Genomic DNA, 25,000 nt, shown 5'->3' on the forward strand with positions numbered 1-25,000 from the left:
ACTACATTTGCCAGGTGTCCGCCCGGTGTCCTCCGTCGAAATTGTTGCGTCATTTTCAGCTGCTGGTACTTTTCCATGGGATTCTGAGACGAAAGCAGGCTTCCACGAACGGCATATCAATGAAGAGATATGTGAACAAACACCTTGAGGATTGATTCTAAACAACGTTTGCAATGTTTCGGTCGATATTATGGAGTTAATTTGGAAGAAGTTTGACGTTTTGGTGACTGAATTTTCGGTTCGTTTCGGTAGCCAAATGTGATGTACAAAACGGAGCGATTTCTCCTACACAAAGATTCTTTAAGGAAAAACTGAACATTTGCTATGTAACTGAGAGTCTCCTCATTGAAAACATCCGAAGTTCTTCAAAGGTAAATGATTTTATTTATTTGGTTTTCTGGTTTTTGTGAAAATGTTGCGTGCTAAATGCTACGCAAAATGCTAAGCTAGCTAGCAATACTCTTACCAAATGCTTGATTTGCTATGGTTCAAATGCATATTTTGAAAATCTGAGATGACATTGTTGTTAAGAAAAGGCTAAGCTTGAGAGCAGGCATATTTATTTCATTTCATTTGCGATTTTCAGAAATCGTTAACGTTGCGTTATGGTAATGAGCCTGAGGCTGTATTCACGATCCCGGATACGGGATGGGTAGTATCAAGATTAACATGAAACATTGAAACAGTGAAATAAACAATAAAAATGAACAGTAAACAATACAATCACAGAAGTTCCAAAAGAATAAAGACATTGCAAATGTCATATTCTCTCTCGTCTTTGATATGGTAACTGACGTCTTTGACATGGTAACTGACGTCTTTGACATGGTAACTGACATCTTTGACATGGTAACTGATGTCTTTGACATGGTAACTGATGTCTTTGACATGGTAACTCATGTCTTTGACATGGTAACTGATGTCTTTGACATGGTAACTGATGTCTTTGACATGGTAACTGATGTCTTTGACATGGTAACTGACGTCTTTGACAAGGTAACTGATGTCTTTGACAAGGTAACTGATGCCTTTGACAAGGTAACTGATGTCTTTGACATGGTAACTGAACGTCTTTGACATGGTTTGACACCACCTTCCGGAGACACCTGAAACCCCACCTCTTCAAGGAATACCTAGGATAGGATAAGTAATCCTTCTCACCACCCCCCCCCCCCCTTAATGATTTAGATGCACTATTGTAAAGTGGCTGTTCCACTGGATGTCAGAAGGTGAATTCACCAATTTGTAAGTCGCTCTGGATAAGAGCGTCTGCTAAATGACTTAAATGTAAATGTAAATGTAATGGTAACTGAATGTCTTTGACATGGTAACTGAATGTCTTTGACAAGGTAACTGAACGTCTTTGACATGGTAACTGATGTCTTTGACATGGTAACTGAACGTCTTTGACATGGTAACTGAATGTCTTTGACAAGGTTACTGATGTCTTTGACAAGGTAACTGATGTCTTTGACATGGTAACTGATGTCTTTGACAAGGTAACTGATGTTTTTGACATGGTAACTGAATGTCTTTGACATGGTAACTGACATCTTTGACAAGGTAACTGATGTCTTTGACAAGGTAACTGATTTCTTTGACATGGTAACTGAACGTCTTTGACATGGTAACTGAATGTCTTTGACATGGTAACTGAATGTCTTTTACAAGGTAACTGAACGTCTTTGACTTGGTAACTGAATGTCTTTGACATGGTAACTGAATGTCTTTGACAAGGTAACTGAACGTCTTTGACATGGTAACTGAACGTCTTTGACATGGTAACTGAATGTCTTTGACAAGGTAACTGAACGTCTTTGACATGGTAACTGAACGTCTTTGACATGGTAACAGAAATCGTTAACGTTGCGTTATGGTAATGAGCCTGACGCTGTATTCACGATCCCGGATACGGGATGGGTAGTATCAAGATTAACATGAAACATTGAAACAGTGAAATAAACAATAAAAATGAACAGTAAACAATACAATCACAGAAGTTCCAAAAGAATAAAGACATTGCAAATGTCATATACTCTCTCGTCTTTGATATGGTAACTGACGTCTTTGACATGGTAACTGACGTCTTTGACATGGTAACTGATGTCTTTGACATGGTAACTGATGTCTTTGACATGGTAACTGATGTCTTTGACATGGTAACTGATGTCTTTGACATGGTAACTGATGTCTTTGACAAGGTAACTGATGTCTTTGACATGGTAACTGATGTCTTTGACAAGGTAACTGATGTCTTTGACAAGGTAACTGACGTCTTTGACATGGTAACTGATGTCTTTGACATGGTAACTGATGTCTTTGACAAGGTAACTGATGTCTTTGACATGGTAACTGACATCTTTGACTTGGTAACTGATGTCTTTGACTTGGTAACTGATGTCTTTGACATGGTAACTGATGTCTTTGACATGGTAACTGACGTCTTTGACATGGTAACTGACGTCTTTGACATGGTAACTGATGTCTTTGACATGGTAACTGACGTCTTTGGCATGGTAACTGACGTCTTTGACATGGTAACTGATGTCTTTGACAAGGTAACTGATGTCTTTGACATGGTAACTGATGTCTTTGACATGGTAACTGATGTCTTTGACATGGTAACTGATGTCTTTGACATGGTAACTGATGTCTTTGACATGGTAACTGACGTCTTTGACAAGGTAACTGATGTCTTTGACAAGGTAACTGATGTCTTTGACATGGTAACTGATGTCTTTGACATGGTAACTGATGTCTTTGACATGGTAACTGATGTCTTTGACAAGGTAACTGATGTCTTTGACATGGTAACTGATGTCTTTGACAAGGTAACTGATGTCTTTGACATGGTAACTGATGTCTTTGACATGGTAACTGATGTCTGGTAACTGATGTCTTTGACATGGTAACTGATGTCTTTGACAAGGTAACTGATGTCTTTGACATGGTAACTGATGTCTTTGACATGGTAACTGATGTCTTTGACATGGTAACTGATGTCTTTGACATGGTAACTGATGTCTTTGACATGGTAACTGATGTCTTTGACATGGTAACTGACGTCTTTGACATGGTAACTGACGTCTTTGACATGGTAACTGATGTCTTTGACATGGTAACTGATGTCTTTGACATGGTAACTGATGTCTTTGACATGGTAACTGATGTCTTTGACAAGGTAACTGATGTCTTTGACATGGTAACTGATGTCTTTGACATGGTAACTGATGTCTTTGACAAGGTAACTGATGTCTTTGACATGGTAACTGACGTCTTTGACAAGGTAACTGATGTCTTTGACATGGTAACTGATGTCTTTGACATGGTAACTGATGTCTTTGACATGGTAACTGATGTCTTTGACTTGGTAACTGATGTCTTTGACATGGTAACTGATGTCTTTGACATGGTAACTGATGTCTTTGACATGGTAACTGATGTCTTTGACATGGTAACTGACGTCTTTGACATGGTAACTGATGTCTTTGACATGGTAACTGATGTCTTTGACATGGTAACTGACGTCTTTGACATGGTAACTGATGTCTTTGATGGTAACTGATGTCTTTGACAAGGTAACTGATGTCTTTGACATGGTAACTGATGTCTTTGACATGGTAACTGACGTCTTTGACATGGTAACTGATGTCTTTGACATGGTAACTGATGTCTTTGACATGGTAACTGATGTCTTTGACATGGTAACTGATGTCTTTGACATGGTAACTGATGTCTTTGATGGTCTTTGACATGGTAACTGATGTCTTTGACATGGTAACTGATGTCTTTGACATGGTAACTGATGTCTTTGACATGGTAACTGATGTCTTTGACATGGTAACTGATGTCTTTGACATGGTAACTGATGTCTTTGACATGGTAACTGATGTCTTTGACATGGTAACTGATGTCTTTGACATGGTAACTGATGTCTTTGACATGGTAACTGATGTCTTTGACATGGTAACTGATGTCTTTGACATGGTAACTGATGTCTTTGACATGGTAACTGATGTCTTTGACATGGTAACTGATGTCTTTGACATGGTAACTGATGTCTTTGACATGGTAACTGATGTCTTTGACATGGTAACTGATGTCTTTGACATGGTAACTGATGTCTTTGACATGGTAACTGACGTCTTTGACATGGTAACTGATGTCTTTGACATGGTAACTGATGTCTTTGACAAGGTAACTGATGTCTTTGACATGGTAACTGATGTCTTTGACAAGGTAACTGATGTCTTTGACATGGTAACTGATGTCTTTGACAAGGTAACTGATGTCTTTGACAAGGTTACTGACGTCTTTGACATGGTAACTGATGTCTTTGACATGGTAACTGATGTCTTTGACAAGGTAGCTGATGTCTTTGACATGGTAACTGACATCTTTGACATGGTAACTGATGTCTTTGACATGGTAACTGATGTCTTTGACATGGTAACTGATGTCTTTGACATGGTCTTTGACATGGTAACTGACGTCTTTGACATGGTAACTGATGTCTTTGACATGGTAACTGATGTCTTTGACATGGTAACTGACGTCTTTGACAAGGTAACTGATGTCTTTGACAAGGTAACTGATGTCTTTGACATGGTAACTGATGTCTTTGACATGGTAACTGATGTCTTTGACATGGTAACTGATGTCTTTGACAAGGTAACTGATGTCTTTGACATGGTAACTGACGTCTTTGATAAGGTAACTGACGTCTTTGACATGGTAACTGATGTCTTTGACATGGTAACTGACGTCTTTGACATGGTAACTGATGTCTTTGACATGGTAACTGACGTCTTTGACATGGTAACTGATGTCTTTGACAAGGTAACTGATGTCTTTGACATGGTAACTGATGTCTTTGACATGGTAACTGATGTCTTTGACATGGCAATGATGTCTTTGATATGGCAATGATGTATTTGATTTAAAAAAGGCGTTGAAGCTTGTAGACTGTCATATTTCAGTATACAGCTTTGATATTTTCTGCATTTAGCAGCGTTTCCTAAACACGGTACTTTTGAATTTTGCCCTAGCACTACACAACTGAATCAAATAATCAACTGATCATCATCAACCAAAAGCATGCACTCCTTGGAACTACTCTCTCTCTCTCTCTCTCTCTCTCTCTCTCTCTCTCTCTCTCTCTCTCTCTCTCTCTCTCTCTCTCTCTCTCTCTCTATCCCTCTCTCTCTCTCTCTCTCCCTCTCTTTCTCTCTCCCCCTCTCTCTCTCTCCCCCTCTCCCTGTCTCTCTATCTCGCTCTCTCATCTCTCTCTCTCTTCCCTCCTCCTATTAGAACGGCTCCATCTCTCTTCTCCTTCTATTAGATTTTCCCAAATGGATTGCTCTCTCTCTCTCTCTCTCTCTCTCTCTCTCTCTCTCACTCTCTCACTCTCTCACTCTCTCTCTCTGTCTCTCTCAATTCAATTCAATTTAAGGGCTTTATTGGCATGGGAAACATGTTTACATTGCCAAAGCAGGTGAAATAGATCATAAACAGAAGTGAAATAAACAATAAAACATTTTTACAGTAAACATTACACTCATAAAAGTTACAAAAGAATAAAGACATTTCAAATGTCATATTATTTGCAAATAGTTAAAGTACAAAAGGGAAAATATTTTTTCTTGACAACACGTCACACATCTTGCTGCTGTGATGTCACACTGTGGTATTTCACCCAGTAGATATTGGGTTTGTTTTTTAATTCTTTGTGGATCTGAGGGAAATGTGTGTCCCTAATATGGTCATACATTTTGTGGGCATTGTGTACATAGCCTGTCTTCTCTTGAGAGCCAGGTCTGCCTACGGCGGCCTTTCTCAATAGCAAGGCTATGTTCACTGAGTCTGTACATAGTCAAAGCTTTTCTTAATTCCGCTGTGTACTCTCTGTTTAGGGCCAAATAGCATTCTAGTTTGCTCAGTTTTTTTGTAAATTATTTCCAATGTGTCAAGTAATTCTATATATTTTTTCTCATGATTTGGTTGTGTCTAATTGTGTTGCTGTCCTGGGCTCTGTGAGGTCTGTTTGTGTTTGTGAACAGAGCCGCAGGACCAGCTTGCAAGTACTGTTCTCCAGGTTCATCACTGTGCTTTGTTATGGAAGGTTTGGGAATCGCTTCCTTTTAAGTGGTTGTAGAATTTAACGTCTCTTTTCTGGATTTTATATATATATCTCTCTCTATCTCACTATCTCACTATCTCTCTCCCTCTCTCTCTCTCTCTCTCTGCCTCTCTCTCTCCCTCCTCCCAATACTGTGGGGACCAATAGTTCTGTTAGCTAAAGTTTCTACTGCAGAGTGACAACTGCATTGTTTGTGATTTATGGTACATGATGTTGCCATAGGGCTCCTCTCTAAACTCTCATTGGATTAGATTGCTGTGTATTGAATGTGTGTGCTGTTTCTCCTGTCAGAGAGAGAACTGTCAGATCCTCCACCTCCATACTGTCTAATCCTCTCAGTAATACATTAGAAGATAAGATGAGGAGGGGCTGAGAAACCAAAGAAGCATCCATGATACTCAGTGCCAAGCAGCCTGGCACACCCAGCTGTACACACACACGCACACACTCACACGCACACACACACACACACACACACACACACACACACACACACACACACACACACACACACACACACACACACACACACACACACACACACACACACACACACACACACACACACACACACACACACACACACACAGACACACAGTACACACAGACACACAGTACACACAGCATTATTTCAGTAATCTGAGCTGGAGGGGCAGCTGTGCTGTGGGTAGAGGGGTTTGTTTCAGGGCTGATTTGTTTGTTTGGGCTCTGGCACCCAGATGAGCAGTAATCAGAGGAGTGAGAAGACAGGATTGTGTTAGCCATGACACTGATGAGGCTGCTAGGCTTCCTCCCCCACAGTCCCATGCACAGCCCCGGACCTCAACAACTCAATTCCACAGCACCTCACCGCAATCTGGGCCAAGCTAGCACACACAGAACACACACACCCAGCACTAAGCACACAGTGAGACCCATTGCCAAACAGCCTCGAGAAATACCCTTTTGGACAGGGTAGTTAGTAGACTAATTTAAAGATGTGATACAATTGATTAAATTGATGTATTAAAGTGTGAAGAGCTGCGTGTGTGGTTTTGCCAGATTTCAAATGGGTGTATGATTCAGAGGGGTTGGGTTAAATGCAGAAGACACATTTCAGTTGAATGCATTCAGTTGTACAACTGACTAGGTATCCCCCTTTCTCTGTCCTATATGTGTGTTTGTTTAGATGCAGATACACTACATGACCAAAAGTATGTGGACACCTGTTCGTCTAACATCTCATTCAAAATAATGGGTATTGGGCCTCCCGAATGGCGCAAGGGTCTAAGGCACCATCGCGGTGCTAGAGGCATCACTACAGACCGAGGTTCGATCCATGATCGGGAGTCCCATAGGGCAGCGCACAATTGGCCCAGTGTCGTCCAGGTTAGGGGAGGGTTTGGCCGGGGGGCATTACTTGGCTCATCGTGCTCTAGCAACTCCTTGTGGTGGGCCGGGCACCTGCTGGCTAACCGTTGTCGTCAGTTGAACGGTGTTTTCTCCAAAACATTGGTGTGGCTGGCTTCCGGGTTAAGCGGGCGGGTGTTAAGAAGCGTGGTTTAGTGGGTCTTGTTTCGGAGGATGCATGACTCGACCTTCGCCTCCCGAGCCCATTGGGGAGTTGCAGCGATGAGACAAGATCGAAATTGGGGAGAAACATGGGGTAAAACACACAAAAAATATTATCATTGTAATGGGTATTTATATATGGAACAACAAATGGCCTTCCCCAAACTGTTGCCACGAATTTGGAAGCACAGAACCATCTAGAATGACATTGTATGCTGTAGCTTTAAGATTTCCTTTCACTGGAACTAAGGGGCCTAGCCTGAACCATGAAAACAGCCCTAAACCATTATTCCTCCTCACCAAACTTTACAGTTGGCACTCTGCATTCTACGAGCTTCAGCACTTGGCGGTCCCGTTCTGTGAGCTTGTGTGGCCTACCACTTCACGGCTGAGCCGTTGTTGCTCCTAGACGTTTCCACTTCACAATAACATCACTTACAGTTGACTGGGGCAGCTCTAGAAGACAGAAATTTGACGAACTGACTTGTTGGAAAGTGGCATTCTATGACAGTGCCACGTTGGAAAGTCACTGAACTCTTCAGTACAGGCCATTCTACTGCCAGTGTTTGTCTATGGAGATTGCATGGCAGTGTGCTGAAATGTATACACCTGTCAGCAACGGGTGTGGATGAAATAGCTGAATACACTAATTTGAAGGGGTGTCCACATACTTTTGTATATATAGTGTATCTTCTCTAATTTCCTTTCCCAGGTGTGAGAGGTTAGTATTGACATCCTCTCAATGAAGCTATAGACTGTGCTGCTGGCAACATGTTAGAACTGATATTCATTCCCCTCTCCCCAGGGCCGGTGCCAGGGAGGACAACATTCAACTTTATCAAGCTATAATTTCCCTCAAATGTCTTTGGCTCTCTGTTTTGAATGTTCCGTCTCTCTGCCCAAGGCTAGTGTTGGTTCTGCTTCTGTATCGAGCCTGTATACTGACTTTCTTCTCTCTCCACTCCGCAGGATTGGTGGTGCGAGAGGCCAGTATTGAGATCACACGGCAGCAAGTAGAGGAGCTGTTTGGACCAGAGGACTTCTGGTGTCAGTGTGTTGCCTGGAGCTCTGCAGGGACCACCAAGAGTCGCAAGGCACACGTCCTCATCGCGTGTGAGTAACGCCCTCTACCCTCACTATTGAGTCCCCTCAACCCGGTCCTCATTCCTTTCCCCATCCTTTCCCCATCCTGTCCCTATTCCTGTCTTTATCCATCCCAGGCTCCATCCCTGTCGCCATCCCAGACCCCATCCCAGTCTCCATCCCAGTCTCCATCCCTGTCCCCATCCCTGTTTCCATCCCAAACCCTATCCCAGTCTCTATCCCTGTCCCCATCCCTTTCTCCATCCCAGACCCCATCCCAGTCTCCAACCCAGACCCACTCCCCATCCTGTCCCAGACCCCATCCCAGTCTCCATCCCTGTCCCCATCCCAGACCCCATCCCAGACCCCATCCTGTCCCAGACCCCATCCCAGTCTCCATCCCTGTCCCCATCCCAGACCCCATCCCACTCCCCATCCTGTCCCAGACCCCATCCCAGTCTCCATCCCTGTCCCCATCCCAGACCCCATCCCAGACCCCATCCCAGACCCCATCCCAGTCTCCATCCCTGTCCCCATCCCAGACCCCATCCGAGACCCCATCCCAGACCCCATCCCAGTCTCCATCCCTGTCCCCATCCCAGACCCCATCCCAGACTCCATCCCAGTCTCCATCCCAGACTCCATCCCAGTCTCCATCCCAGTCTCCATCCCAGTCTCCATCCCAGTCTCCATCCCAGACCCCATCCCAGACCCCATCCCAGACCCCATCCCAGTCTCCATCCCAGTCTCCATCCCAGTCTCCATCCCAGTCTCCATCCCAGTCTCCATCCCAGACCCCATCCCAGACCCCATCCCAGACCCCATCCCAGTCTCCATCCCAGTCTCCATCCCAGTCTCCATCCCTGTCTCCATCCCTGTCCCCATCCCAGACCCCATCCCAGACCCCATCCCAGACCCCATCCCAGTCTCCATCCCAGTCTCCATCCCAGTCTCCATCCCTGTCCCCATCCCTGTCCCCATCCCTGTCCCCATCCCAGACCCCATCCCAGTCTCCATCCCAGTCTCCATCCCTGTCCCCATCCCAGTCTCCATCCCAGTCTCCATCCCAGTCTCCATCCCAGTCTCCATCCCTGTCCCCATCCCAGGAAAATGTTCACGCATTTAGGTCACTATTCCAAAGGCACAATGCGCGAGCGCAAAATCCAGACGAAAAGTCAAAAGAGTTCCATTACAGTTTATCTTTTTATGGCTGCAGGGGCAGTATTGAGTAGCTTGGATGAAAAGGTGCCCATTGTCAACGGCCAGTTCCTCAGTCTCAGTTGCTAATATATGCATATTATTATTCGTATTGGATGGAAAACACTCTGAAGTTTCTAAAACGGTTTGAATTATGTCTGTGAGTAAAACAGAACTCATATAGCAGGCAAAAACCTGAGAAATTCCACTTCCTGTTTTTTTTCTGGGGGTGGCAGAATTTCAACCAAGCTCTCATTGAAATTACAGAGAGATATGGATGGGTTTTCACTTCCTACGCCTTCCACTAGATGTCAACAGTCAATAGAACTGTGTCTGATGACTCTCATGTTAAGGGGGGTTGAATGACACAGGAAATAGTCATCACTGCCACGAGTTGACAATGCATTCACTATGCGCGTTCCATCGCTCATCTGAAGTTATTCTAATTCTCCGTTTGGAACATATTCAAGATATCTGTAAACAACATTCTAAAGATTGATTCAGTAGATCGTTTGACATGTTTCTACTGACTGTTACAGAACTTTTGGACATTTTGTCACGCTATAGTGGACTTTGGAATTGTTTACCAAACGCGCTAACCAAAGTAGCTAATTGGACATAAATAACGGACATTTTCGAACAAATCAAGCATTTATTGTGGACCTGGAATTACTAGGACTGCATTCTGATGAAGTTCATCAAAGTTAAGGAAACATTTATCATGTATTTTCTGGTTTCTCAGCCTAGTCCACTTGTTGAAACAGCTCTTATTCGACACCCTTCCACAATAGAAGCCTCAAAAACTTTCTAAAGACTGTTGACATCTGCCGGAAGGCTTGGGAAGTGCAATCTGGCCCCATAGACACAGCATTTTGGATCACTTAAATGAAACTACAAACCTCAGATTTTGCACTTCCTGGTTGGATTTGTCTCAGGTTTTCGCCTGCCATATGAGTTCTGTTATACTCACAGACATCATTCAAACAGTTTTAGAAACTTCAGAGTGTTTTCCATCCAACACGAATAATAATATGCATATATTAGCAACTGAGACTGAGGAACTGGCCGTTGACAATGGGCACCTTTTCATCCAAGCTACTCAATACTGCTTCCCGAATACCGTTCCCGATTAGACGCATGTCTGATGAATGGAAATTTCCACTGGCCACTGATTTAAAGTGCTGTATCTCCCTCATTTTTCAGAGTAAAAGCCTGAAACAATGCCTAAAGACTGGCCACATGTAGTGGAAGCCATAGAGACTGTGAACTGGGTCCTAAATCTTTGTATGGTGGATAGGCTTTCAATGGAAAAACAGCCTTTCAAAATAATAGTACTTCCTGTTTGGATTTTCCTCAGGTTGGCGCCTGCCATATCAGTTCTGTTATACTCACAGACATTATTTTAACAGTTTTGGAAACTTTAGACTGTTTTCTATTCAAATCGATCAAATCTATATGCATATCCTATCTTCTGGGCCTGAGCAGCAGGCAGTTGAATTTGGGCACGCTTTTCATCCAAAATTCCGAATGCTGCCCCCTACCCTAGTGATGTTAAGAAGACTTTTTGGGGGCCTTCCTCTGACACTGCCTAGTATCCAGGTCCTGGATGTCAGGAAGCTTAGCCCCAGTGATGTACTGGGCCATACACACTACCCCCTTTTGCTGATCCCTCTCTCTTCTCATCCTATTTGAATGGATCCCTCTCTTCACTCCTTCTTTTTGATTGATCCCTCTCTCTTCTCTTCCAATTAGAATGGATCCCTCTCTCTTCTCCTATTATAATATCTATATTTTGTTCTAAGATGGGGTAGCAGTCAGACGTGTGTTTTGTCTTGTCCTGTCCTGTCCCGGGTAAAAATTGTTTTCCTAATATTCTTCCCGTATCTGTTTTGTATATATTTTAATCTCACTTTTCATCTACGGACTGAATATACTCTCCTGCAACCCGCCTCACCCAATGTGGTACGGATCTGCTATTTCTATACTTCAGAACCGGAACCCCCATCAGCAGCTAGCCAGCTAAGTAGCTACTAGCTAGTAGTCAGTTAGCCACTGCTAGCTGTCTTCACCGTTAACTCGGACATCAGCCAGCCTCAGCTCGGTCAGCCAGCCTCAGCTCGGTGCCTGTCTGCACAGCGCGATATCAACCCCGAGCATATCGGACTGCTTTTTCTCTGCCACATCTCCTGATTCCTACCGCAAGCTCTGAACCTTTACACCGGATCATTGCAGCTAGCTAGCTGCAATCCGAGTGGCTACTCCTGGCTAACGTCTCTCTCCCGAAGCAAGCACCAGTTAGCCTTGAGCTAGCCTTAAGCTAGGCCCATCTCCAGGCTAGCCGAAGAGGTCCATTAGCTAATTCTTGGGCTACAATACCTCTTTTGTCAATTGTCCTGGACCCTTTACTGTCGACACGGAGCCCTGCCGATCCATCACGACTGGTCTGCCGACGTAATCGTCCGAGGTAGTTTCAACAGGCTCTTCTGTTGCGACGTCCCCAAAAGCCCATCTGCTAGCCCCGACCCGCTAGCTGTCTGATTCGCTGTGTCTCCAGCTCACCTACCATAGTAGCGAATCGGCTCCCTGAGTCACCTATTGCTACTCAGTGGACCCTAGGATCACTTGGCAACACATGCCTCTCCCTAATGTCAATATGACTTATCTATTGCTGTTTTGGTTAGTGATTATTGTCTTATTTCACTGTAGAGCCCCCAGCCCCGCCCAATATGCCTTAGATAGCCCTTTAGTTCCACCTCCCTCACATGTGGTGAGCTCACCTGGCTTAACTGTGCCTCTAGAAACAAAAACTCTCTCATCGTCACTCAATGCCTAAGTTTACCTCCACTGTACTCACATCCTACTATACCCTTGTCTGTACATTATGCTTTCAATCTATTCTTCCAAGCCCAGAAATCTGCTCCTTTTACTCTCTGTTCCGAACACACTAGACGACCAGTTCTTATAGCCTTTAGCCGTACCCTTATCCTACTCCTCCTCTGTTCCTCTGGTGATGCAGAGGTTAACCCAGGCCCTGCAGCCCTCAGCACCATTCCCCAAGTGCTCTCATTTGTTAACTTCTGTAACCGTAAAAGCCTTGGTTTCATGCATGTTAGCATCAGAAGCCTCCTCCCTAAGTTTGTTTTATTGACTGCTTTATAGCACACTCCGCCAACCCTGATGTCCTAGCCGTGTCTGAATCCTGGCTTAGGAAGGACACCAAAAATCCTGAAATTTCCATCCCCAACAACAACATTTTCCGACAACATAGAACTGCTAAAGGGGGCAGAGTTGCAATCTACTGCAGAAAATAGCCTGCAGAGTTCTGTCATACTATCCAGGTCTGTGCCAAAACAATTCAAGCTTCTACTTTTTAAAAATCCAACTTTCCAGAAACAAGTCTCTCACTGTTGCCGCTTGTTATTGAATTGCCCCCTATCTATCTTCAGATCTCGTACTGTTAGGTGACCTAAACTGGGATATGCTTAACACCCCGGCCGTCCTACAATCTAAGATAGATGCCCTCAATCTCACACAAATGATCAAGGAACCTACCAGGTGCCACCATAAATCCGTAACCATGGGCACCCTCTTAGATATCATCCTGACCTACTTGCCCTCTAAATACATGTTTGCTGTTTTCAACCAGGATCTCAGCGATCACTGCCTCATTGCCTGTGTCCGTAATGGGTCCGTGGTTAAACGACCACCCCTCATCACTGTCAAATGCTTCCTAAAACATTTCAGAGAGGAGGCCTTTCTAACCTTATCTCTGGATGTCAAAAGGTGAATTCACCAATTTGTAAGTCGCTCTGGATAAGAGCGTCTGCTAAATGACTTAAATGTAAATGTAAATGTAATCGACCTGGCCCGGGTATCCTGGAAGGATATTGACCTACTCCCATCAGTAGAGGATGCCTGGTTGCTCTTTAAAAGTGCTTTCCTCACCATCTTAAATAAGCATGCCCCATTAGAACTAAGAACAGATAAAGCCCTTGGTTCACCCCAGATTTGACTGCCCTTGACCAGCACAAAACCATCCTGTGGCGTTCTGCATTAGTATCGAATTGTCCCTCGCGATATGCAACTATTCAGGGAAATCAGGAACCAATATACACAGTCAGTTAGGAAAGCTAAAGCTATCTTTTTCAAACAGAAATGTGCATCCTGTAGTACTAACTCCCCAAACTTTGGAGAATAAGAGCATCTCCTCCCAACTGTCCACTGCACTGAGGCTAGGAAACACTGTCACCACCGATAAATCCACGATAATCTAGAATTTCAGTATGCATTTTTCTACTGCTGGCCATGCTTTCCACCTGGCTACCCCTGCAAACTGGATGCAGTCTATCACAGTGCCATCCATTTTGTCACTAAAGCCCCATATACTACCCACCACTGCGACCTGTATGCTCTCGTTGGCTGGCCCTCGCTACATATTTGTCCCCAAACGCACTGGCTTCAGGTCATCAATAAGTATTTGCTAGGTAATGCCCACCTTATCTCAGCTCATTGGTCACCATAGCAACACTCACCAGTAGCAGGTGCTCCAGCAGGTATATTTCACTGGTCATCCACAAAGCCAGACCTTGCTTTGGCTGCCTTTCCTTCCTGTTCTCTGCTTCCAATGACTGGAACACATTGCAAAAATCACTGAAGCTGGAGACTTATATCTCCCTCTCTAACTTTAAGCATCAGCTGTCAGAACAGCTTACCGATCACTGTACCTGTACACAGCCAATCTGTAAATAGCACACCCAACTACCTTATCCCCATATTATTTATCTTCTTGCTCTTTTGCATCTCTACTTGCACATCATCATCTGCACGTCTATCTCTCCAGTGTTAATGCTAATTGTAATTATTTTGCCTCTATGGCCTATTTATAGACTTACCTCCCTAACCTTCTACATTTGCACACACTGTACATACATTTTTCTATTGTGTTTTTGACTGTACGTTTGTTTATGTGTAACTCTGTGTTGTTGTTTTTGTCACACTGTTTTGCTTTATCTTGGTCAGGTCACAGTTGGAAATGAGAACTTGTTCTCAACTGGCCTACCTGGTTAAATAAAGGTGAAATAAAAAAAAAAAAAAAAATAATGTATCCCTCTCTTCCCTTCTCCTTTGGATTGATCCCTCTCTCTTCTCCTCCTATTTGAATAGATCTCTCTCTTCTCCTCCTATTAGAATAGATCTCTCTCTTTTCCTCCTATTAGAATAGATCTCTCTCTTCTCCATCTATTAGAATAGATCTCTCTTCTCCTCTTATTAGAATAGAGCTCTCTCTCCTCCTCCTATTAGAATGGATCCCTCTCTCTTCTCCTACTATTAGAATAGATCTCTCTCTCCTCCTCCTATTATAATTGATGTCTCTCTTCTCCTCCTATTAGAAATGATCTCTATCTTCTCCTATTAGAAATGATCTCTATCTTCTCCTATTAGAATGGATCTCTCTCTTCCCTCCTATTAGATTGGATCCTGCTCTCTTCTCCTCATATTGGAATGGATCCCTCTCTTCTCCTTTTAGAATGGATCCCTCTCTCTTCTCCTATTATAATGGATTCCTCTCTTCTCCTATTAGAATGGATCTCTCTCTTCTCCTCCTATTAGAATGGATCCCTCTCTCTTCTCCTATTAGAATGGATATCTTTCTTCTCCTCCTATTAGAATGGATCCCTCTCTTCCCTCCTTTTTGATTGATCCCTCCCTCTCTTCTCCTCCTATTAGAATGGATCCCTCTCTCTTCTCCTCCTATTAGAATGGATCCCTCTCTCTTCTTCTCCTATTAGAATGCATCTCTCTCTTCTCCTCCTATTAGAATGGATCCCTCTCTCTTCTCCTCCTATTAGAATGGATCCCTCTCTCTTCTCCTCCTATTATAATGGATCTCTCTCTTCTCCTATTAGAATGGATCCCTCTCTCTTCTCCTCCTATTAGAATGTATCTCTCTTTTCATCCTATTAGAATGGATCTCCCTCTCTTCTCCTATTAGAATGCATCTCTCTTCTCCTATTAGAATGGATCTCTCTCTTCCCTCCTATTAGAATGGATCCGTCTCTCTTCTCCTCATATTAGAATGGATCTCTCTCTTCTCCTATTAGAATGGATCTCTCTCTTCTCCTCCTATTAGAATGGATCCCTCTCTCTTTTCCTCCTATTATAATGGATCTCCCTCTCTTATCCTACTATTAGAATGGATCCCTTTATCTTCTCCTCCTATTAGAATGGATCCCTCTCTCTTCTCCTCCTATTAGAATGGATCTCTCTCTTCTTCTATTAGAATGGATCCCTCTCTCTTCTCCTCCTATTAGAATGTATCTCTCTCTTTTCATCCTGTTAGAATGGATCCCCCTCTCTTCTCCTATTAGAATGCATCTCTCTTCTCCTATTAGAATGGATTTTGTACACTGAGGATATTTTTTTGCAGAATTCTGCATGCAGTGTCAATTTGGTGTTTGTCCCATTTAGTAAATTCGTGGTTGGTGAGCGGACACCAGATCTCACAACCATAAAGGGCAAAGGGTTCTATAACTGATTCAAGTATTTCTAGATCCTAATTTGTAATGAGAATGAGAGTTGACCTGTTCTATTCCTCCAGGGGATATGGAGCGGTGAGATGATCAATGACATGTTGTCACGCCTTGGTCTTAGTATTTTGTGTTTTCGTTAATTAGTTGGTCAGGCCAGGGTGTGACATGTGTTTATGTTGTTGTGGGGGGTCAACTCGTAGTGGGGTTTTTTAGTTATTGGGATTGCGGCTGTGTAGGGGTGTTGCATAGGTTTGGCTGCCTGAGGCAGTTCTCAATCAGAGTCAGGTGATTCTCGTTGTCTCTGATTGGGAACCGTATTTAGGTAGCCTGGGTTTCACTTTGTGTTTCGTGGGTGATTGTTCCTGTAACTGTGTAGTGTTCACCAGATAGGCTGTAATAGGTTTCACGTTCCGTTTTGTTGTTTTGTATTTGTCTCAGTATTTTCTTGTAATTGTTATTTGTTTCATTAAAAAACATGAGTAACCAACACGCTGCATTTCGGTCCGACTCTCTTGCGACAAACGAAGAACGCCATTACAGAATCACCCACCACACACGGACCGAGCAGCGTGTTAACAGGCAGGAGCAACAGGAGAGGCAACAGAAGCAGCTTCAGTGGGAGAGGCTGCACCACTTGGAGAATTGGACATGGGAGGAAGAACTGGACGGAAAAGGACCCTGCGCTCAGCCTGGTGAATATCGCCGCCCCAAGGAGGAACTAGAGGCGGCTAAAGCGGAGAGGCGCTGGTATGAGGAGGCAGCAAGGCGACGTGGATGGAAGCCCAGGAATCAGCCCCAAAAATGTCTTGGGGGGGGGGGGGCTTTCAGGGAGTATGGCTACGCCAGGTAGGAGACCTGCGCAAACTCCCTGTGCTTACCGGGGGTCTAGAGAGACCGGGCAGGCACCGTGTTATGCAGTGGTGCGCACGGTGTCCCCAGTGCGGGTGCATAGCCCGGTGCGGTATATTTCAGCTCCGCGTATCGGCCGGGCTAGATTGAGCGTCGAGCCAAATGCCATGAAGCCGGCTCTATGCATCTGGTCCCCAGTGCGTCTCCTTGGGCCGGCTTACATGGCACCAGCCTTGCGCTCGGTGTCTCCGGTTCGCCTACATAGCCCAGTGCGGGCTTTTCCACCTCGCCGCACTGGCAGGGCGACCGAGAGTATTCAACCGGGTAAGGTTGGGCAGGCTCGGTGCTCAAGAGCTCCAGTGCGCCAGCACGGTCCGGTCTATCCAGTACCACCTCCACACCCCAGCCCTCCGGTAGCAGCTCCCCGCACCAGGCTTCCTGTGCGTGTCTTCGGCCCAATACCACCAGTGTCAGCACCACGCATCAGGCCTACAGTGCGCCTCGCCTCTCCTGCGCTGTCGGAGCCTTTCTTCTCTCCTGCGCTGTCGGAGTCTCCCGCCTGTTCAGCGCTATCAGAGCCTTTCTCCTCTCCAGCGCTGCCGGAGCCTCCTGCCTGTTCGGAGCAGCCTGAGCTGCCAGTCTGCATGGAGTTGCCAGTCTGCATGGAGTTGCCAGTCTGCATGGAGTTGCCAGTCTGCAAGGAGCTGCCAGTCTGCAAGGAGCTGCCAGTCGGCAAGGAGCTGCCAAAGCTGTTAGTCTGCATGGAACAGTCAGAAATGTCAGTCTGCTAGATGCCGCCAGCACTGTCAATCTGCATGGAGCAGCCAGAGCCGCCAGTCAGCATGGAGCAGCCAGAGCCGTCAGTCAGCATGAAGCAGCCAGAGCCGTCAGTCTGCCAGGATCCGCCAGTCAGCCAGACTCTTCCAGATCCGCCAGTCAGCCAGACTCTTCTAGATCTGCCAGTCAGCCAGACTCTTCCAGATCTGCCAGTCAGCCAGACTCTTCCAGATATGCCAGTCTGCCAGACTCTTCCAGATCTGCCAGTCAGCCAGACTCTTCCAGATCTGCCAGTCAACCAGACTCTTCTAGATCCGCCAGTCAGCCAGGATCTGCCGGATTCAACTGCCTGGCTGGGCTTCATCTCAGTACTGGGCTTCCTCTCAGTGCTGGGCTTCCTCTCAGTGCTGGGCTGCCCCTCAGTCCCGAGCTGACCCTCAGTCCCGAGCTGCCCCTCAGTCCCGAGCTGCCCCTCAGTCCCGAGCTTCCCCTCAGTCCCGAGCTGCCTCAGTCCCGAGCTGCCCCTCAGTCACGAGCTGCTCCTCAGTTCAGCTGGGTTCTGGGTGAGGACTATTAGGCCATGGTCGGCGGCGAGGGTGGATCATCCCAGGACGCGAAGGGGAGGAACTATGACATTTATGGAGTGGGGTCCACGTCCCGAGCCTGAACCGCCACCATGGACAGACGCCCACCCGGACCCGCCCTATGGTTTTGAGGTGCGTCCGGGAGTCCGCACCTTAGGGGGGTTCTGTCACGCCTTGGTCTTAGTATTTTGTGTTTTCGTTAATTAGTTGGTCAGGCCAGGGTGTGACATGGGTTTATGTTGTCGTATTTCGTAGTGGGGTTTTTTAGTTATTGGGATTGCGGCTGAGTAGGGGTGTTGCATAGGTTTGGCTGCCTGAGGCGGTTCTCAATCAGAGGTCAGGTGATTCTCGTTGTCTCTGATTGGGAACCGTATTTAGGTAGCCTGGGTTTCACTTTGTGTTTTTCGTGGGTGATTGTTCCTGTCTCTGTGTAGTGTTCACCAGATAGGCTGTATTAGGTTTCACGTTCCGTTTTGTTGTTTTGTATTTGTCTCAGTATTTTCTTGTAATCGTTATTTGTTTCATTAAAAAACATGAGTAACCAACACGCTGCATTTCGGTCCGACTCTCTTGCGACAAACGAAGAACACCGTTACACATGTTTCTATTCCAGTTGTACTTCTCTCTATGGGGATAGTCCTCCATGCCTGGTTCCTCTCTAGGTTTCTTCCTAGATTCCTGCCTTTTCACTGTGTTTTTCCTAGCCACTGTGCTTCTACACCTGCATTGCCTTCTCTTTGGGGTTTTAGGCTGGGTTTTAGGCTGGGTTTTAGGCTGGGTTTTAGGCTGGGTTTTAGGCTGGGTATATGCACTTTATCTGCTGAAATAAAAAGGGCTTTATAAAGGCATTTGATTGATTGATTAACAGGAGACAGGAGATCATGAAGCCAACTGAATGTGAGAAAGACAAAGGAGATGATCGTGGACTCCAGGAAAAGGAGGTCCGAACACGTCCCCATTCACATCGACGTGGCTGTAGTGAAGCGGGTCGGGAGTTTCAAGTTCCTTGGTGTCCACAAACTATCATGGTCCGAACACAACAAGAAAGTCATGAAGAAGGGCACGACAATGCCTTTTCCCCTTCAGGAGACTGAAAAGATTTGGCACGGGTCCCCAGATCCTCAAAAATTTCTACAGCTGTACGGACCATCAAGAGCATCCTGACCGGTTGCATCACCGCCTGGTATGGCAACTGCTCGGCATCCGACCATAAGGCGCTACAGAGGGTAATACGTACAGCCCAGTATATCACTTGGGCCAAGCTTCCTACCATCCTATATACTAGGCGGTGTCAGAGGAAGCCCCATCATTTTTCAAAGACTCCAGTCACCCAAGTCATAGACTGTTCGCTCTGCTATCACACGGCAAGAGGTACCGGAGTGCCAAGTCTAGGTCCAAAAGGCTCCTTGACAGCTTCTAACTCCAAGCCAATAGACTTTTGAACAATTAATCAAATGGCCACCAATACTAAGGGGGGTTCGCCTTCCGGCCTGCTGCACAACATCACAGTTCTTTAAAGGGGATTTTGAAAAATGATCAACTTCCTATTCATCATCTCCAGCACCACCCCAACATCAACATATGTGAAAATGGCACGTTTCTGTTTTGTAGTAAAAATGATATAGATAAGTGTTTCCAATGACATCATCAACCAATTAGTAGACGATTAGTAGGCAATTAGTAGACAATTAGTAGGCAATTAGTAGGCAATTAGTGGGCAATTAGTAGGCAGTTAGTAGGCTATGTTGATGCTGGGGTGTTGCTGGAGATGATGAATATGAAGTTGAAAAATTGTGCAGTTTCCCTTTCTATAGCATTGGTTGAGATCCTATCTCTCTCTTTCTCTGTCTCTGTCTCTCTCTCTCTCTCTCTCTCTCTCTCTCTCTCTCTTCCTCCCTCTCTCTCTTTTCTCTCTCTATGTCAGCAGCAGATTCAGACTTGCCAGTGGGTGGCAGTCAGATTGTGTGGGCATTTATGGGTTCTAGTTTGCTCACAATACAATGGTGACAAGGAGACCATTTCTGAACCAGTTTGGTGGAGCATTTTTGGATCTGCAGATCTTCTTTCTTCCAGAAACCAAAAACAAAATGCTAAAGCCATCTACAACCATACATTCCTGTTTTACGTTCGCACAGGATGTCTATAGCAACCTTATTTTATCACATTCCAGAATAACCTGATTGAAGGAGAATCTGACTAAATCTTTCTACAGAAGTTGGTGGAACGCTTAACTACCCCAAAAGGTGGTTTCCATGGATACTGAGAGGTGCTGAGAGTAGAAACTGATGTTCGGGAGTTCTGACCCAAATAAATTAGGAAGCTCTCTCTCACTACATCACAACCACATCACAAATGTCCTTGACTCTCGCTCTCTGACTTTCTGAAAGGTAATATTCTGCTCTTATACCGGACCCACTATGTCCGTCAATATAGGTCACTGATTGCATGCTTCTCTGACCCTACAGCAGAAAGATCTGAAGTTAACCATTTAATTTCAAACTGACATAAAGAGGTGGATTGGTATCAAATACATCAAACACATGGTTTCCACATTACATTACTACTGTATGTGGAAGTGTATGCTTTGCTTTTCTTTTGGTTGTGTACCGATGGCCGCTGAGGGGTTAAAACTCAGAGGAAGAGTTCATGGAAACCCTTGACTCAGTGTACTTATAGAGAATATATCATTTTCAGCTTGGCTTGCCTTTCAGCTCTGGGCTTTCTTTGCTTTGTAAGCAGGGCTGGTCCATGCTTGGTTTACCAGAGATAGTCAGAGTAGGGTTCATATCAGCTCCTCCAGCCCATTCTCAGGGATTACACACTGTGGCAGGGAGTTGCTGTGGGTGTGGAGCATGGCTCTGAGACTTTGTGTGTCTGTGTCTGTGTATGTGTGTATCTTTGTGTGTGTGTGTGTGTGCCTGTGTGTGTGGGTGCCTGTGTGTGTGTGTGTGTGTGTGTGCATGCATGTGTGTGTGTGTGTGTGTGTGTGTGTGTGTCTGTGTGTGTGTGTGTGCCTGTGTGTGTGTGTGTGTGTGTGTGTGTGTGTGTGTGTGTGTGTGTGTGTGTGTGTGTGTGTGTGTGTGTGTGTGTGTGTGTGTGTGTGTGTGTGTGTGTGTGTGTGTGTGTGTGTGTGTGTGTGTGTGTTAGTAGACACTATGGGCTATATTCTATATTTGGTGACTGGATTTTCAATATGTCTAAATAAGAATCGAACTGCATGAACATTTAAATTCATACACAAATTCATACACTCAACAAAATGTTTAAAAATAGAATCAAAAATAACCACTACTGCATTAACTCACTACTGCATTAACTTTTGTATTTTGTTATACAGGAACATTGTTATTCTAGACTATTCCGTTAACTTCTTGATACTACCCATCCCGTATCCGGGATCGTGAATACAGCCTCAGGCTCATTAGCATAACGCAACGTTAACGATTTCTGAAAATCGCAAATGAAATGAAAATAATATGCCTGCTCTCAAGCTTAGCCTTTTCTTAACAACACTGTCATCTCAGATTTTCAAAATATGCTTTTGAACCATAGCAAATCAAGCATTTGTGTAAGAGTATTGCAAGCTAGCTTAGCATTTTGCGTAGCATTTAGCACGCAACATTTTCACAAAAAACAGATAACCAAATAAATAAAATAATTTACCTTTGAAGAACTTCGGATGTTTTCAATGAGGAGACTCTCAGTTACATAGCAAATGTTCAGTTTTTCCTGAAAGAATCTTTGTGTAGGAGAAATCGCTCCGTTTTGTACATCACATTTGGCTACCGAAACTAACCGAAAATTCAGTTACCAAAACGTCAAACTTTTTCCAAATTAACTCCATAATATTGACCGAAACATGGCAAACGTTGTTTAGAATCAATCCTCAAGGTGTTTTTTCACATATCTCTTCATTGATATGCCGTTCGTGGAAGCCTGCTTTCGTCTCAGAATCCCATGAAAAAATACCAGCAGCTGAAAATGACGCACCAATTTCGACGGAGGACACCGGGCGGACACCTGGCAAATGTAGTCTCTTATGGTCAATCTTCCAATGATATGCCTACAAATACGTCACAATGCTGCAGACACATTGGGGAAACGATAGATAGGGCAGGCTCATTCCTGTCGCATTCACAGCCATATAAGGAGACAATGGAAAACAGAGCCTCAAAAATCCTGCTCATTTCCTGGTTGCAGTTTCATCTTGGTTTTGCCTGTAGCTCCTGTTCTGGGGCACTCACAGACAGTATCTTTGCAGTTCTGGAAACTTCAGAGTGTTTTCTTTCCAAAGCTATCAATTATATGCATAGTCGAGCATCTTTTGTGACAAAATATCTTGTTTAAAACGGGAACGTTTTTCATCCAAAAATGAAATAGCGCCCCCAGAGTTTCAAGAGGTTAATGTGGTTACTCTGTTTGATTAAATGTTCTGTGTCAGGGAGTTAGTGTGGTTCAAAAGTAGAACAGGGATATTGCAGGCTGTGGAAAGTACTGTCACTGGAGTTTGAGTGTACGACTGTGTACTTGATGCTCCACTGAGTCTGTTCTCTTGCAATTGTAGTGCTACTGTCACGTTCTGACCTTTATTTCCTTTGTTTTGTCATTATTTAGTATGGTCAGGGCGTGAGTTGGGGTGGGCAGTCTATGTTTGTTTTTCTATGATTTGGGTATTTCTATGTTTCGGCCTAGTATGGTTCTCAATCAGAGGCAGGTGTCATTAGTTGTCTCTGATTGAGAATCATAGTTAGGTAGCCTGGATTTCACTGTGTGTTTGTGGGTGATTGTTCCTGTCTCTGTGTTTGCACCAGATAGGGCTGTTTTTGGTGTTCCACGTTTATTGTTTTGTAGTGTTCGTGTTTATCTTTCTTTTATTAAACATGAATCAATATAACCATGCTGCGTTTTGGTCCACCTCTCCTTCAAGTATAGAAAACCGTTACAGCTACAGCTCCCTTCCTGCTCCTCTGTCAGCCTGTGTCCCAGCAGGTGATGATATATGTCTAATGAGCTTTGGGTTTCAGAGTAGCATGACGATCCCCTCTGCCCCGCTGTCCCGGTCCTGCCCTTCTCCATCAGGCTCACACACTGGATAAATATTGGTCCCTTTCTCAGCAGCTCCCCACCATCCACCTCCGATACTTTAGACTTGAGAGGAGAGAGAGAAGCACAGAGAGAGAGAGAGCGAGAGAGAGAGAGAGAGAGAGAGCGAAAGAAAGAGAGAGAAAGAAAGCGAGAGAGAGAGGTAATCCATTCAGGACAATCTAATAGAAGGAGAAGAGAGAGGGATCCATTCTAATAGGAGGAGAAGAAAGAGATCCATTCTAATAGAAGGAGAAGAGAGAGGGATCCATTCTAATAGGAGAAGAAATATATCCATTATAATAGGAGGAGAAGAGAGAGGGATCTATTCTAATAGGAGTAGAAGAGAGAGGGATCCATTCTAATGGGAGGAGAAGAGAGAGGGATCCATTCTAATAGGAGGAGAAGAGAGAGGGATCCATTCTAATAGGAGGAGAAGAGAGAGGGATCAATTCTAATTGGAGAAGAGAGAGGGATTAATTCTAATAGGAGGAGAAGAGAGAGGGATCCATTCTAATAGGAGGAGAAGAGAGAGGGATCCATTCTAACAGGGGGAGAAGAGAGAGGGATCCATTGTAATAGGAGGAAAAGAGAGAGGGATCCATTCTAATTGGAGGAGAAGAGAGAGGGATCCATTCTAATAGGAGGAGAAGAGAGAGGAATCCATTCTAATAGGAGGAGAAGAGAGAGGGATCCATTCTAATAGGAGGAGAAGAGAGAGGGATCCATTCTAATGGGAGGAGAAGAGAGAGGGATCCATTCTAATAGGAGGAGAAGGGAGAGGGATCCATTCTAATAGGAGGAGAAGAGAGAGGGATCCATTCTAATAGGAGAAGAGAGGGATCCATTCTAATAGGAGGAGAAGAGAGAGGGATCCATTCTAATAGGAGGAGAAGAGAGAGGGATCCATTCTAATATGAGGAGAAGAGAGAGGTCCATCCATTCCCTTTCTTAGCAGCTCCCCACCATCCAGTTTTTTTAGGCTTTCTTTGCAATGAGAGAAGAAAGAGAAGCAGAGAAAGAGAGAGAGAGAGAGAGAGAGAGAGAGAGAGAGAAAGAGAGAGAGCACACAAAAAACTATACATACCTTGGCCTAAACATAAGCGCCACAGGTAACTTCCACAAAGCTGTGAACGATCTGAGAGACAAGGCAAGAAGGGCATTCTATGCCATCAAAAGTAATATAAAATTCAACATACCAATTAGGA

The 25,000-nt window shown here is 44.6% G+C and overlaps 1 pseudogene; it reads left to right on the forward strand.

Moving 5' to 3' along the window:
• The window catches only part of LOC135548311 (netrin receptor UNC5C-like), a 257,700-nt pseudogene that overhangs the window by 134,266 nt on the left and 98,434 nt on the right, over positions 1-25,000 (forward strand).

Source organism: Oncorhynchus masou, chromosome 11 (assembly GCF_036934945.1).
Source record: "Oncorhynchus masou masou isolate Uvic2021 chromosome 11, UVic_Omas_1.1, whole genome shotgun sequence".
NCBI classification, from domain to species: Eukaryota; Metazoa; Chordata; class Actinopteri; order Salmoniformes; family Salmonidae; genus Oncorhynchus; species Oncorhynchus masou.